At 40.2% G+C, this 12485-nt stretch overlaps 18 non-coding genes across 18 annotated transcripts; all 18 read left to right on the forward strand.

Moving 5' to 3' along the window:
* The first annotated feature begins 1637 nt into the window (after window positions 1-1637).
* On the forward strand, window positions 1638-1753 carry LOC134946843 (U5 spliceosomal RNA). Its single transcript, XR_010182426.1, has one exon. It is a non-coding gene; the product is annotated as a U5 spliceosomal RNA (small nuclear RNA).
* A 282-nt stretch (window positions 1754-2035) lies between these two features.
* On the forward strand, window positions 2036-2153 carry LOC134946847 (U5 spliceosomal RNA). Its single transcript, XR_010182429.1, has one exon. It is a non-coding gene; the product is annotated as a U5 spliceosomal RNA (small nuclear RNA).
* A 270-nt stretch (window positions 2154-2423) lies between these two features.
* Window positions 2424-2539, forward strand: LOC134946818 (U5 spliceosomal RNA). The gene has a single exon (XR_010182405.1). It is a non-coding gene; the product is annotated as a U5 spliceosomal RNA (small nuclear RNA).
* Window positions 2540-2814: 275 nt separating this feature from the next.
* LOC134946729 (U5 spliceosomal RNA) lies at window positions 2815-2930 on the forward strand. Its single transcript, XR_010182332.1, has one exon. It is a non-coding gene; the product is annotated as a U5 spliceosomal RNA (small nuclear RNA).
* A 288-nt stretch (window positions 2931-3218) lies between these two features.
* LOC134946917 (U5 spliceosomal RNA) lies at window positions 3219-3331 on the forward strand. Its single transcript, XR_010182477.1, has one exon. It is a non-coding gene; the product is annotated as a U5 spliceosomal RNA (small nuclear RNA).
* Window positions 3332-3637: 306 nt separating this feature from the next.
* On the forward strand, window positions 3638-3753 carry LOC134946740 (U5 spliceosomal RNA). Its single transcript, XR_010182341.1, has one exon. It is a non-coding gene; the product is annotated as a U5 spliceosomal RNA (small nuclear RNA).
* Window positions 3754-5867: 2114 nt separating this feature from the next.
* On the forward strand, window positions 5868-5983 carry LOC134946744 (U5 spliceosomal RNA). The gene has a single exon (XR_010182344.1). It is a non-coding gene; the product is annotated as a U5 spliceosomal RNA (small nuclear RNA).
* Window positions 5984-6258: 275 nt separating this feature from the next.
* On the forward strand, window positions 6259-6374 carry LOC134946789 (U5 spliceosomal RNA). The gene has a single exon (XR_010182380.1). It is a non-coding gene; the product is annotated as a U5 spliceosomal RNA (small nuclear RNA).
* Window positions 6375-6656: 282 nt separating this feature from the next.
* Window positions 6657-6772, forward strand: LOC134946835 (U5 spliceosomal RNA). Its single transcript, XR_010182418.1, has one exon. It is a non-coding gene; the product is annotated as a U5 spliceosomal RNA (small nuclear RNA).
* A 273-nt stretch (window positions 6773-7045) lies between these two features.
* Window positions 7046-7161, forward strand: LOC134946757 (U5 spliceosomal RNA). The gene has a single exon (XR_010182355.1). It is a non-coding gene; the product is annotated as a U5 spliceosomal RNA (small nuclear RNA).
* A 317-nt stretch (window positions 7162-7478) lies between these two features.
* LOC134946840 (U5 spliceosomal RNA) lies at window positions 7479-7594 on the forward strand. Its single transcript, XR_010182424.1, has one exon. It is a non-coding gene; the product is annotated as a U5 spliceosomal RNA (small nuclear RNA).
* A 282-nt stretch (window positions 7595-7876) lies between these two features.
* LOC134946760 (U5 spliceosomal RNA) lies at window positions 7877-7992 on the forward strand. Its single transcript, XR_010182357.1, has one exon. It is a non-coding gene; the product is annotated as a U5 spliceosomal RNA (small nuclear RNA).
* Window positions 7993-10171: 2179 nt separating this feature from the next.
* On the forward strand, window positions 10172-10287 carry LOC134946747 (U5 spliceosomal RNA). The gene has a single exon (XR_010182346.1). It is a non-coding gene; the product is annotated as a U5 spliceosomal RNA (small nuclear RNA).
* A 282-nt stretch (window positions 10288-10569) lies between these two features.
* LOC134946750 (U5 spliceosomal RNA) lies at window positions 10570-10685 on the forward strand. Its single transcript, XR_010182349.1, has one exon. It is a non-coding gene; the product is annotated as a U5 spliceosomal RNA (small nuclear RNA).
* Window positions 10686-10959: 274 nt separating this feature from the next.
* Window positions 10960-11075, forward strand: LOC134946754 (U5 spliceosomal RNA). The gene has a single exon (XR_010182352.1). It is a non-coding gene; the product is annotated as a U5 spliceosomal RNA (small nuclear RNA).
* Window positions 11076-11357: 282 nt separating this feature from the next.
* Window positions 11358-11473, forward strand: LOC134946825 (U5 spliceosomal RNA). Its single transcript, XR_010182410.1, has one exon. It is a non-coding gene; the product is annotated as a U5 spliceosomal RNA (small nuclear RNA).
* Window positions 11474-11755: 282 nt separating this feature from the next.
* Window positions 11756-11871, forward strand: LOC134946839 (U5 spliceosomal RNA). The gene has a single exon (XR_010182423.1). It is a non-coding gene; the product is annotated as a U5 spliceosomal RNA (small nuclear RNA).
* A 282-nt stretch (window positions 11872-12153) lies between these two features.
* LOC134946813 (U5 spliceosomal RNA) lies at window positions 12154-12269 on the forward strand. Its single transcript, XR_010182400.1, has one exon. It is a non-coding gene; the product is annotated as a U5 spliceosomal RNA (small nuclear RNA).
* The last annotated feature ends 216 nt before the right edge of the window (window positions 12270-12485 follow it).

The raw sequence follows: 12485 nt of genomic DNA on the forward strand, positions 1-12485 counted from the left end.
TGCAAATATATATATATATATATAGTTCAGTGCACTGAGTTTAGTCTATATAGTGAGATCCCCAACGACATGGGGTGTAGCAGTATCCGCTGTAGCTAATGTTGTTCAATTTATTAAGTAATCCTTTGTCTCTAAAAAAATCCACGGGCCAAAGGATTATCAGGTAGTGCTCCGGATACTCAAATGTAGCAAATATCAAATAGTTACAAAGGGAGGGGACTCCCGTCAATAAATATGGAGTCTTTAATGGAGGCCAGCCTGTATAATTCTCAGTCCCTTTACTCCTTTCAACTGGTGCTGGGGACTTAGTAGAGGTATATATATATCCCAGTATCTTTTATAATATACAATGGATGCAATATTCTGGGTTGCGTAATGACAGTGAACAGAGTTCGATCAGGGCATATGGCTAATTAATCCAGATAGGATGGTCGTTCACCAATATAGATATGTGTGCTGTATATTAGTCCTCTTAGTATCAGTATGATATAGCTCTCGAAGATGGGATGCCCTATCAGCGTAGTGATATTTTGTCCTTCTCTGTTTTAGGGTAGCTGGACTTCCTTATATGTCGGTGGTAGATTATCAGGTAAGTGTGGTTAGTGTCCGTGAATCCTCCTGTATATATATATATATATATATAGTACTCAGATTCTGTGAGGCGGCTGTAGCTGAAATCTATTTATAATATAGCACACTATCACAGTTAATAATAGGCGCAGTCTCTGCTGGGTTTGGTATGAGCCTTAATAAACCTGTGCACAGTGGTGGGGGCGTATCACTTACTATTCGTGCTGTTAATACAGCATTGATGATGATCTCTTGGAAAGTATCAATGGACGTGCCCGCATCCTCTAGCTATGAAAGTCTGTGTAGCAACAACGTCAGGGTGGGGGCTGGGTCAGCACCTCCTAAGGCAGGTCTCCGGCATTCGGTCCTCCCACCGTGGGATGCTCCCGAGAGATCGTCCGCCCTCTCTGACTACTTGTGATGAAGACGGGGCGGTGACTCACTCACCGTCACCCCGCTTCCTGTGAGGCTGCTTGCTGCTCCGATGCTCTTCTCCCCCGGCTCTCCGGTACGTCGACTTCAGGCGCTTCGGGTAGCTGCTCCTCTCTGCTGTCCTTCGTCTCCCAGCTCAACCGTCCCTTATGGCGCACTTGTCCCGATATTTATACTGGTCTCCAGACTCCCTCCTCAACGTCCATATACGGGTACTTTTTATCTGATGTCTCTGTCACTGGTCTCTCCCGCACGGGATCCCCGCGAGCGGGTCCCAGCTCTGGTATCTCACGAAGGCAGCAATATATATTTTATAATATAATACACAATACAGTTTCACATTTATATATATATATATATATATATATATATATATATATATATGATATATATGTCCCTATATTAAATGTCCCTCTACATAGAAATGACAGTAAATGTCTGTTTCTTTTCAAACAGAACTTTCTTTACCATGCTACTTGCTTGAAAGATCTGGGAGCACATGGAAAACAGTACAAACCATGCTTATAGCAAGGGGAAGACAGGTGAGAAATCTGCTTTCTTTCAAATTGGGCGCTCACTTTGAGCTGAATGAGGACTGCTGGCACGGCATTTAGGCGACAGGAGGAATCTTGGTCATGCTCTGGTTTCTCTTCAGAACGAACAAATCTTTCGCATTACACTAAAGATTTCCGTGGAGAGGAGCAAAACTGAGTTTTATCTCAATTTTTGCATGCCCCATATTATTGGGGTTTCTTTTATCAGTTTAAAGACAGAACGAGTGTGCTTTCTTTTTAGCTTTAATGTAAGTTTATTTGCATAACAATGACAGTAAATGTCTGTTTCTTTTCAAGCTGAACTTTATTGACCATACTAATTGCTTGAAAGATCTGGGAGCACATGGAAAAGAGTACAAACCATGCTTATAGCAAGGGGAAGCCTGGTGAGAAATCTGCTTTCTTTCAAATTGGGTGCTCACTTTGAGCTGAATGAGGACTGCTGGCATGGCACTCAGGCGACAGGTGGAATCTTGGTCATGCTCTGGTTTCTCTTCAGAACGAACAAATCTTTTTCGCCTTTTACTAAAGATTTCCGTAAAGAGGAGCAAAACTGAGTTTTATCTCAATTTTTGCATGCCCCGTCTTATTGGGGTTTCTTTTATCAGTTTAAAGATAGAATGAGTGTGCTTTAATGTAAGCTCGTTTGCATAGAAATGACAGTAAATGTTTGTTTCTTTTCAAACAGAACTTTCTTTACCATGCTACTTGCTTGAAAGATCTGGGAGCACATGGAAAAGAGTACAAACCATGCTTATAGCAAGGGGAAGACAGGTGAGAAATCTGCTTTCTTTCAAATTGGGCGCTCACTTTGAGCTGAATGAGGACTGCTGGCACGGCACTCAGGCGACAGGAGGAATCTTGGTCATGCTCTGGTTTCTCTTCAGAACGAACAAATCTTTCGCCTTTTACTAAAGCTTTCCGTGGAGAGGAGTAAAACTGAGTTTTATCTCAATTTTTGCATGCCCCGTCTTATTGGGGTTTCTTTTATCAGTTTAAAGACAGAACGAGTGTGCTTTAATGTAAGCACATTTGCATAGAAATGACAGTAAATGTTTGTTTCTTTTCAAACAGAACTTTCTTGACTATACTAATTGCTTGAAAGATCTGGGAGCACATGGAAAAAGAGTACAAACCATGTTTATAGCAAGGGGAAGCCTGGTGAGAAATCTGCTTTCTTTCTTTCAAATTGGGTGCTCACTTTGAGCTGAATGAGGATTGCTGGCATGGCACTCAGGCGACAGGTGGAATCTTGGTCATGCTCTGGTTTCTCTTCAGAACGAACAAATCTTTCGCCTTTTACTAAAGATTTCCGTGGAGAGGAGCAAAACTGAGTTTTATCTCAATTTTTGCATGCCCCATATTATTGGGGTTTCTTTTATCAGTTTAAAGACAGAACGAGTGTGCTTTCTCTTTAGCTTTAATGTAAGTTTATTTGCATAACAATGACAGTAAATGTCTGTTTCTTTTCAAACAGAACTTTCTTGATCATACTAATTGCTTGAAAGATCTGGGAGCACATGGAAAAAGAGTACAAACCATGTTTATAGCAAGGGGAAGCCTGGTGAGAAATCTGCTTTCTTTCTTTCAAATTGGGTGCTCACTTTGAGCTGAATGAGGATTGCTGGCATGGCACTCAGGCGACAGGTGGAATCTTGGTTATGCTCTGGTTTCTCTTCATAACGAACAAATCTTTCGCCTTTTATTAAAGATTTCCGTGGAGCGGAGCAAAACAATAAGATTCGGTTTTGAGAACCGAGTAAAACCGAATCCGCTCATCACTACATATTATTGGGGTTTCTTTTATCAGTTTAAAGACAGAACGAGTGTGCTTTCTTTTTAGCTTTAATGTAAGATTATTTGCATAACAATGACAGTAAATGTCTGTTTCTTTTCAAGCAGAACTTTCTTGACCATACTAATTGCTTGAAAGATCTGGGAGCACATGGAAAAGAGTACAAACCATGCTTATAGCAAGGGGAAGCCTGGTGAGAAATCTGCTTTCTTTCAAATTGGGTGCTCACTTTGAGCTGAATGAGGACTGCTGGCATGGCACTCAGGCGACAGGTGGAATCTTGGTCATGCTCTGGTTTTTCTTCAGATCGAACAAATCTTTCGCCTTTTACTAAAGATTTCCGTGGAGAGGAGCAAAACTGAGTTTTATCTCAATTTTTGCATGCCCCATCTTATTGGGGTTTCTTTTATCGGTTTAAAGATAGAATGAGTGTGCTTTAATGTAAGCTCATTTGCATAGATGTAGACCTTTGTTCATCACCAGTTGCTTCTATTTAGACACAGTGCTTCCACTCAGACCTTTGATCTGCTATAGAATAATGGCAGAAGGGGGGTAAGTCTGAGAAACCCCTAACTAGTGTCACACAGTAACTCCTCTAAGTGAATTTTGGCCTCACAAAGTACACACCCTTCAATATTATATCACTTACTGGATGTACTTGGCTTCGAGCTTTTCGTGCTCCCGTGGGATCAGATGAGTAGTACTGACGTGACAACCTTAACTCCTTTACTATTCAACACTTTACTGTTGCTTTTGATAAAGTAATTTAACTGTACCACACATTAAATGTTTAAGTGTAATTACAACACAACAATAAAAAATATACAATCTTAATACTCCTATAATCCTTGTTTCCCAATTTAACCCCTTAACCCTTACCGCTTTATATATTTGCAAATATATATATATATATAGTTCAGTGCACTGAGTTTAGTCTATATAGTGAGATCCCCAACGACATGGGGTGTAGCAGTATCCGCTGTAGCTAATGTTGTTCAATTTATTAAGTAATCCTTTGTCTCTAAAAAAATCCACGGGCCAAAGGATTATCAGGTAGTGCTCCGGATACTCAAATGTAGCAAATATCAAATAGTTACAAAGGGAGGGGACTCCCGTCAATAAATATGGAGTCTTTAATGGAGGCCAGCCTGTATAATTCTCAGTCCCTTTACTCCTTTCAACTGGTGCTGGGGACTTAGTAGAGGTATATATATATCCCAGTATCTTTTATAATATACAATGGATGCAATATTCTGGGTTGCGTAATGACAGTGAACAGAGTTCGATCAGGGCATATGGCTAATTAATCCAGATAGGATGGTCGTTCACCAATATAGATATGTGTGCTGTATATTAGTCCTCTTAGTATCAGTATGATATAGCTCTCGAAGATGGGATGCCCTATCAGCGTAGTGATATTTTGTCCTTCTCTGTTTTAGGGTAGCTGGACTTCCTTATATGTCGGTGGTAGATTATCAGGTAAGTGTGGTTAGTGTCCGTGAATCCTCCTGTATATATATATATATATATATAGTACTCAGATCTGTGTGAGGCGGCTGTAGCTAAAATCTATTTATAATATAGCACACTATCACAGTTAATAATAGGCGCAGTCTCTGCTGGGTTTGGTATGAGCCTTAATAAACCTGTGCACAGTGGTGGGGGCGTATCACTTACTATTCGTGCTGTTAATACAGCATTGATGATGATCTCTTGGAAAGTATCACTGGACGTGCCCGCCTCCTCAAGCTATGAAAGTCTGTGTAGCAACAACGTCAGGGTGGGGGCTGGGTCAGCACCTCCTAAGGCAGGTCTCCGGCATTCGGTCCTCCCACCGTGGGATGCTCCCGAGAGATCGTCCGCCCTCTCTGACTACTTGTGATGAAGACGGGGCGGTGACTCACTCACCGTCACCCCGCTTCCTGTGAGGCTGCTTGCTGCTCCGATGCTCTTCTCCCCCGGCTCTCCGGTACGTCGACTTCAGGCGCTTCGGGTAGCTGCTCCTCTCTGCTGTCCTCCATCTCCCAGCTCAACCGTCCCTTATGGCGCACTTGTCCTGATATTTATACTGGTCTCCAGACTCCCTCCTCAACGTCCATATACGGGTACTTTTTATCTGATGTCTCTGTCACTGGTCTCTCCCGCACGGGATCCCCGCGAGCGGGTCCCAGCTCTGGTATCTCCCGAAGGCAGCAATATATATTTTATAATATAATACACAATACAGTTTCACATTTATATATATATATATATATATATATATATGATATATATGTCCCTATATTAAATGTCCCTCTACATAGAAATGACAGTAAATGTCTGTTTCTTTTCAAACAGAACTTTCTTTACCATGCTACTTGCTTGAAAGATCTGGGAGCACATGGAAAACAGTACAAACCATGCTTATAGCAAGGGGAAGACAGGTGAGAAATCTGCTTTCTTTCAAATTGGGTGCTCACTTTGAGCTGAATGAGGACTGCTGGCATGGCACTCAGGCGACAGGTGGAATCTTGGTCGTGCTCTGGTTTCTTTTCAGAACGAACAAATCTTTCGCCTTTTACTAAAGATTTCCGTGGAGAGGAGCAAAACTGAGTTTTATCTCAATTTTTGCATGCCCCATCTTATTGGGGTTTCTTTTATCAGTTTAAAGACAGAACGAGTGTGCTTTAATGTAAGCTCATTTGCATAGAAATGACAATAAATGTTTGTTTCTTTTCAAACAGAACTTTCTTGACTATACTAATTGCTTGAAAGATCTGGGAGCACATGGAAAAAGAGTACAAACCATGTTTATAGCAAGGGGAAGCCTGGTGAGAAATCTGCTTTCTTTCTTTCAAATTGGGTGCTCACTTTGAGCTGAATGAGGATTGCTGGCATGGCACTCAGGCGACAGGTGGAATCTTGGTCATGCTCTGGTTTCTTTTCAGAACGAACAAATCTTTCGCCTTTTACTAAAGATTTCCGTGGAGAGGAGCAAAACTGAGTTTTATCTCAATTTTTGCATGCATCATATTATTGGGGTTTCTTTTATCAGTTTAAAGACAGAACGAGTGTGCTTTCTTTTTAGCTTTTATGTAAGTTTATTTGCATAACAATGACAGTAAATGTTTGTTTCTTTTCAAGCAGAACTTTCTTGACCATACTAATTGCTTGAAAGATCTGGGAGCACATGGAAAAGAGTACAAACCATGCTTATAGCAAGGGGTAGCCTGGTGAGAAATCTGCTTTCTTTCAAATTGGGTGCTCACTTTGAGCTGAATGAGGACTGCTGGCATGGCACTCAGGCGACAGGTGGACTCTTGGTCATGCTCTGGTTTCTTTTCAGAACGAACAAATCTTTCGCCTTTTACTAAAGATTCCCGTGGAGAGGAGCAATACTGAGTTTTATCTCAATTTTTGCATGCCCGGTCTTATTGGGGTTTCTTTTATCAGTTTAAAGACAGAACGAGTGTGCTTTAATGTAAGCTCATTTGCATAGAAATGACAGTAAATGTTTGTTTCTTTTCAAACAGAACTTTCTTGACTATCCTAATTGCTTGAAAGATCTGGGAGCACATGGAAAGAGTACAAACCATGTTTATAGCAAGGGGAAGCCTGGTGAGAAGTCTGCTTTCTTTCTTTCAAATTGGGTGCTCACTTTGAGCTGAATGAGGATGGCTGGCATGGCACTCAGGCGACAGGTGGAATCTTGGTCATGCTCTGGTTTCTCTTCAGAACGAACAAATCTTTCGCCTTTTACTAAAGATTTCTGTGGAGAGGAGCAAAACTGAGTTTTATCTCAATTTTTGCATGCCCCATAATATTGGGGTTTCTTTTATCAGTTTAAACCCCATAATATTGGGGTTTCTTTTATCAGTTTAAAGACAGAACGAGTGTGCTTTCTTTTTAGCTTTTATATAAGTTTATTTGCATAACAATGACAGTAAATTTCTGTTTCTTTTCAAGCAGAACTTTCTTGACCATAGTAATTGCTTGAAAGATCTGGGAGCACATGGAAAAGAGTACAAACCATGCTTATAGCAAGGGGAAGCCTGGTGAGAAATCTACTTTCTTTCAAATTGGGTGCTCACTTTGAGCTGAATGAGGACTGCTGGCATGGCACTCAGGCGACAGGTGGAATCTTGGTCATGCTCTGGTTTTTCTTCAGAACGAACAAATCTTTCGCTTTTTACTAAAAATTTCCGTGGAGAGGAGCAAAACTGAGTTTTATCTCAATTTTTGCATGCCCTGTCTTATTGGGGTTTCTTTTATCAGTTTAAAGACAGAACGAGTGTGCTTTCTTTTTAGCTTTAATGTAAGTTTATTTGTATAACAATGACAGTAAATGTCTGTTTCTTTTCAAACAGAACTTTCTTTACCATGCTACTTGCTTGAAAGATCTGGGAGCACATGGAAAACAGTACAAACCATGCTTATAGCAAGGGGAAGACAGGTGAGAAATCTGCTTTCTTTCAAATTGGGTGCTCACTTTGAGCTGATTAAGGACTGCTGGCATGGCACTCAGGCGACAGGTGGAATCTTGGTCATGCTCTGGTTTCTTTTCAGAACGAACAAATCTTTCGCCTTTTACTAAAGATTTCCGTGGAGAGGAGCAAAACTGAGTTTTATCTCAATTTTTGCATGCCCTGTCTTATTGGGGTTTCTTTTATCAGTTTAAAGACAGAACGAGTGTGCTTTAATGTAAGCTCATTTGCATAGAAATGACAATAAATGTTTGTTTCTTTTCAAACAGAACTTTCTTGACTATACTAATTGCTTGAAAGATCTGGGAGCACATGGAAAAAGAGTACAAACCATGTTTATAGCAAGGGGAAGCCTGGTGAGAAATCTGCTTTCTTTCTTTCAAATTGGGTGCTCACTTTGAGCTGAATGAGGATTGCTGGCATGGCACTCAGGCGACAGGTGGAATCTTGGTTATGCTCTGGCATAGTTGCCAATTCAGCTTATAACAAGCGGAATTGGGCTTGTTTTTTCTTCTGGTTGCATATTTTTTTGGGTGGTTGCTTGTTTTTGGGCTTATAATTTTTTTTGCTGCTTGTTTTTGGGCTTCTTTTGTTTTTAGGTATCACTGACACCAACTTTCAGAGATAATTAGTCATTCATCCATATAACACAGATCCTCACACTGACATACTGTAGGTGAGACGTTGTGGATGAATAGAGTCTTAAAGAAATGATGATGAGTCATTCCTTATGTCTATTGTTGCCGACTGCCGGTTGTGTGTATTCAGTAGGGCTAATTTGTTTTTAACAATGACAACAACAAAGACACTGACCAGTGACCAGACACACAACAGTGAAGCAATTTAGGACCACTTTATGTGGTATTCTTTATGTCAGATATGGTTTAAGACCCTTGGGTATTTGTTGCATGGATTTTAAACCAACTACCAATATGCTTCAGCGCTTCAACTCAGGAATGTATAACATGGAAGCTTCTATAGACGATGGAGACAGCTCAGATGAATTTGCTTATATCCATTTTACATAAAACCTTTGTAATTCAGTGTGCCATGTACTTTACCTCACAGTATGCCATCTGCAATGCACTTTACTTCACACAGTGTGCCATGCACTTTACCTCACACAGTGGGGGTCATTCCGAGTTGTTCGCTCGCTAGCTGCTTTTAGCAGCATTGCACACGCTAGGCCGCCGCCCTCTGGGAGTGTATCTTCGCTTAGTAGAATTGCGAACGAAAGATTAGCAGAATTGTGAATAAATAATTCTTAGCAGTTTCTGAGTAGCTCGAGACCTACTCCTACACTGCGATCAGCTCAGCCCGTTTCGTTCCTGGTTTGACATCACAAACACGCCCTGCGTTCGGCCAGCCACTCCCCCGTTTCTCCAGACACTGCTGCGTTTTATCCTGGCACGCCTGCGTTTTTTCCGCACACTCCCAGAAAACTGTAAATTTCCGCCCAGAAACACCCACTTCCTGTCAATCACACTCCGATCACGTCAACGATTAAAATTCTTCGTTCGGACGTGAGTAAGTCTACCAAGTTTTGTGCTAAATTACTTAGCGCATGCGCACTGCGTACCATGCACATGCGCATTTTTGCCTTAATCGCTCCGTTGCGAAAATCGGCAACGAGCGAACAACTCGGAATGACCCCCAGTGTGCTATCTGCAATGCACTATACTTCACACAGTGTGCCATGCACTTTACCTCACATAGCATGCCATCTGCAATGCACTTTACTTCACACAGTGTGCCATGCACTTTACCTCACAGTGTGCCATCTGCAATGCACTTTACCTCTCAGTAATTCCTATGTTATTTATTGAATTGAGTTACTATTTAATATTTATATATGCATTTATTATTTTGAATTGTCTTAATAATCTTTTGTTTTGTTACCTTGATTTGGCCTCTTTATTTATTTAATAGAAGTACAAAGTTGGATGTTGTAAGATTATTTGTTTTATCTTTCCATCGAATAAATATTTCACAGTGAATACAAATGACCACAGATACAGTATATACAGTTGACAATTTTCACTTGAGATTTTTCTTTAGAGGAAACATGAAAGTATAGTATCTTAAATTCACAACTCTAACTATAATATTTATAAAAATTCCAGTATTCTTTAAAAGCCAGTTTTGTGCTGATAAATATCATTGTAAAGACCTTAAAGGCAGATTATAAAATAATTATATGTATTTTAATAAGACAAACAATAATGTTTGCTTTTATATATAAAAAAAAAAACTTGAGTTGGGCTTTTTTTTGGGCTGCTTAGGATTGGTTTGGGCTTGTTTTGGGCTTATTTTTCAGTCATTGGTTGCTTGTTTTTCATTTCAGAGTTGGCAACACTGTGCTCTGGTTTCTTTTCAGAACGAACAAATCTTTCGCCTTTTACTAAAGATTTCCGTGGAGAGGAGCAAAACTGAGTTTTATCTCAATTTTTGCATGCCCCATATTATTGGGGTTTCTTTTATCAGTTTAAAGACAGAATGAGTGTGCTTTCTCTTTAGCTTTAATGTAAGTTTATTTGCATAACAATGACAGTAAATGTCTGTTTCTTTTCAAACAGAACTTGCTTGATCATACTAATTGCTTGAGGGATCTGGGAGCACATGGAAAAGAGTACAAACCATGCTTATAGCAAGGGGAAGCCTGGTGAGAAATCTGCTTTCTTTCAAATTGGGTGCTCACTTTGAGCTGAATGAGGACTGCTGGCATGGCACTAAGGCGACAGGTGGAATCTTGGTCATGCTCTGGTTTTTCTTCAGAACGAACAAATCTTTCGCCTTTTACTAAAGATTTCCGTGGAGAGGAGCAAAACTGAGTTTTATCTTAATTTTTGCATGCCCCGTCTTATTGGGGTTTCTTTTATCAGTTAAAGACAGAACGAGTGTGCTTTAATGTAAGCTCATTTGCATAGAAATGACAGTAAATGTTTGTTTCTTTTCAAACAGAACTTTCTTGATTATCCTAATTGCTTGAAAGATCTGGGAGCACATGGAAAAAGAGTACAAACCATGTTTATAGCAAGGGGAAGCCTGGTGAGAAGTCTGCTTTCTTTCTTTCAAATTGGGTGCTCACTTTGAGCTGAATGAGGATGGCTGGCATGGCACTCAGGCGACAGGTGGAATCTTGGTCATGCTCTGGTTTCTCTTCAGAACGAACAAATCTTTCGCCTTTTACTAAAGATTTCTGTGGAGAGGAGCAAAACTGAGTTTTATCTCAATTTTTGCATGCCCCATATTATTGGGGTTTCTTTTATCAGTTTAAAGACAGAACGAGTGTGCTTTCTTTTTAGCTTTTATATAAGTTTATTTGCATAACAATGACAGTAAATTTCTGTTTCTTTTCAAGCAGAACTTTCTTGACCATAGTAATTGCTTGAAAGATCTGGGAGCACATGGAAAAGAGTACAAACCATGCTTATAGCAAGGGGAAGCCTGGTGAGAAATCTACTTTCTTTCAAATTGGGTGCTCACTTTGAGCTGAAAGAGGACTGCTGGCATGGCACTCAGGCGACAGGTGGAATCTTGGTCATGCTCTGGTTTTTCTTCAGAACGAACAAATTTTTCGCTTTTTACTAAAGATTTCCGTGGAGAGGAGCAAAACTGAGTTTTATCTCAATTTTTGCATGCCCCGTCTTATTGGGGTTTCTTTTATCAGTTTAAAGACAGAACGAGTGTGCTTTCTTTTTAGCTTTAATGTAAGTTTATTTGCATAACAATGACAGTAAATGTCTGTTTCTTTTCAAGCAGAACTTTCTTGACCATACTAATTGCTTGAAAGATCTGGGAGCACATGGAAAAGAGTACAAACCATGCTTATAGCAAGGGGAAGCCTGGTGAGAAATCTGCTTTCTTTCAAATTGGGTGCTCACTTTGAGCTGAATGAGGACTGCTGGCACGGCACTCAGGCGACAGGAGGAATCTTGGTCATGCTCTGGTTTTTCTTCAGAACGAACAAATTTTTCGCTTTTTACTAAAGATTTCCGTGGAGAGGAGCAATACTGAGTTTTATCTCAATTTTTGCATGCCCGGTCTTATTGGGGTTTCTTTTATCAGTTTAAAGACAGAACGAGTGTGCTTTCTTTTTAGCTTTAATGTAAGTTTATTTGCATAACAATGACAGTAAATGTCTGTTTCTTTTCAAGCAGAACTTTCTTGACCATACTAATTGCTTGAAAGATCTGGGAGCACATGGAAAAGAGTACAAACCATGCTTATAGCAAGGGGAAGCCTGGTGAGAAATCTGCTTTCTTTCAAATTGGGTGCTCACTTTGAGCTGAATGAGGACTGCTGGCACGGCACTCAGGCGACAGGAGGAATCTTGGTCATGCTCTGGTTTCTCTTCAGAACGAACAAATCTTTCGCCTTTTACTAAAGTTTTCCGTGGAGAGGAGTAAAACTGAGTTTTATCTCAATTTTTGCATGCCCCGTCTTATTGGGGTTTCTTTTATCAGTTTAGAGACAGAACGAGTGTGCTTTAAGGTAAGCTCATTTGCATAGAAATGACAGTAAATGTTTGTTTCTTTTCAAACAGAACTTTCTTGACTGTACTAATTGCTTGAAAGATCTGGGAGCACATGGAAAAAGAGTACAAACCATGTTTATAGCAAGGGGAAGCCTGGTGAGAAATCGTCTTTCTTTCTTTCAAATTGGGTGCTC

Source organism: Pseudophryne corroboree, chromosome 7 (assembly GCF_028390025.1).
Source record: "Pseudophryne corroboree isolate aPseCor3 chromosome 7, aPseCor3.hap2, whole genome shotgun sequence".
Classification (NCBI taxonomy): domain Eukaryota; kingdom Metazoa; phylum Chordata; class Amphibia; order Anura; family Myobatrachidae; genus Pseudophryne; species Pseudophryne corroboree.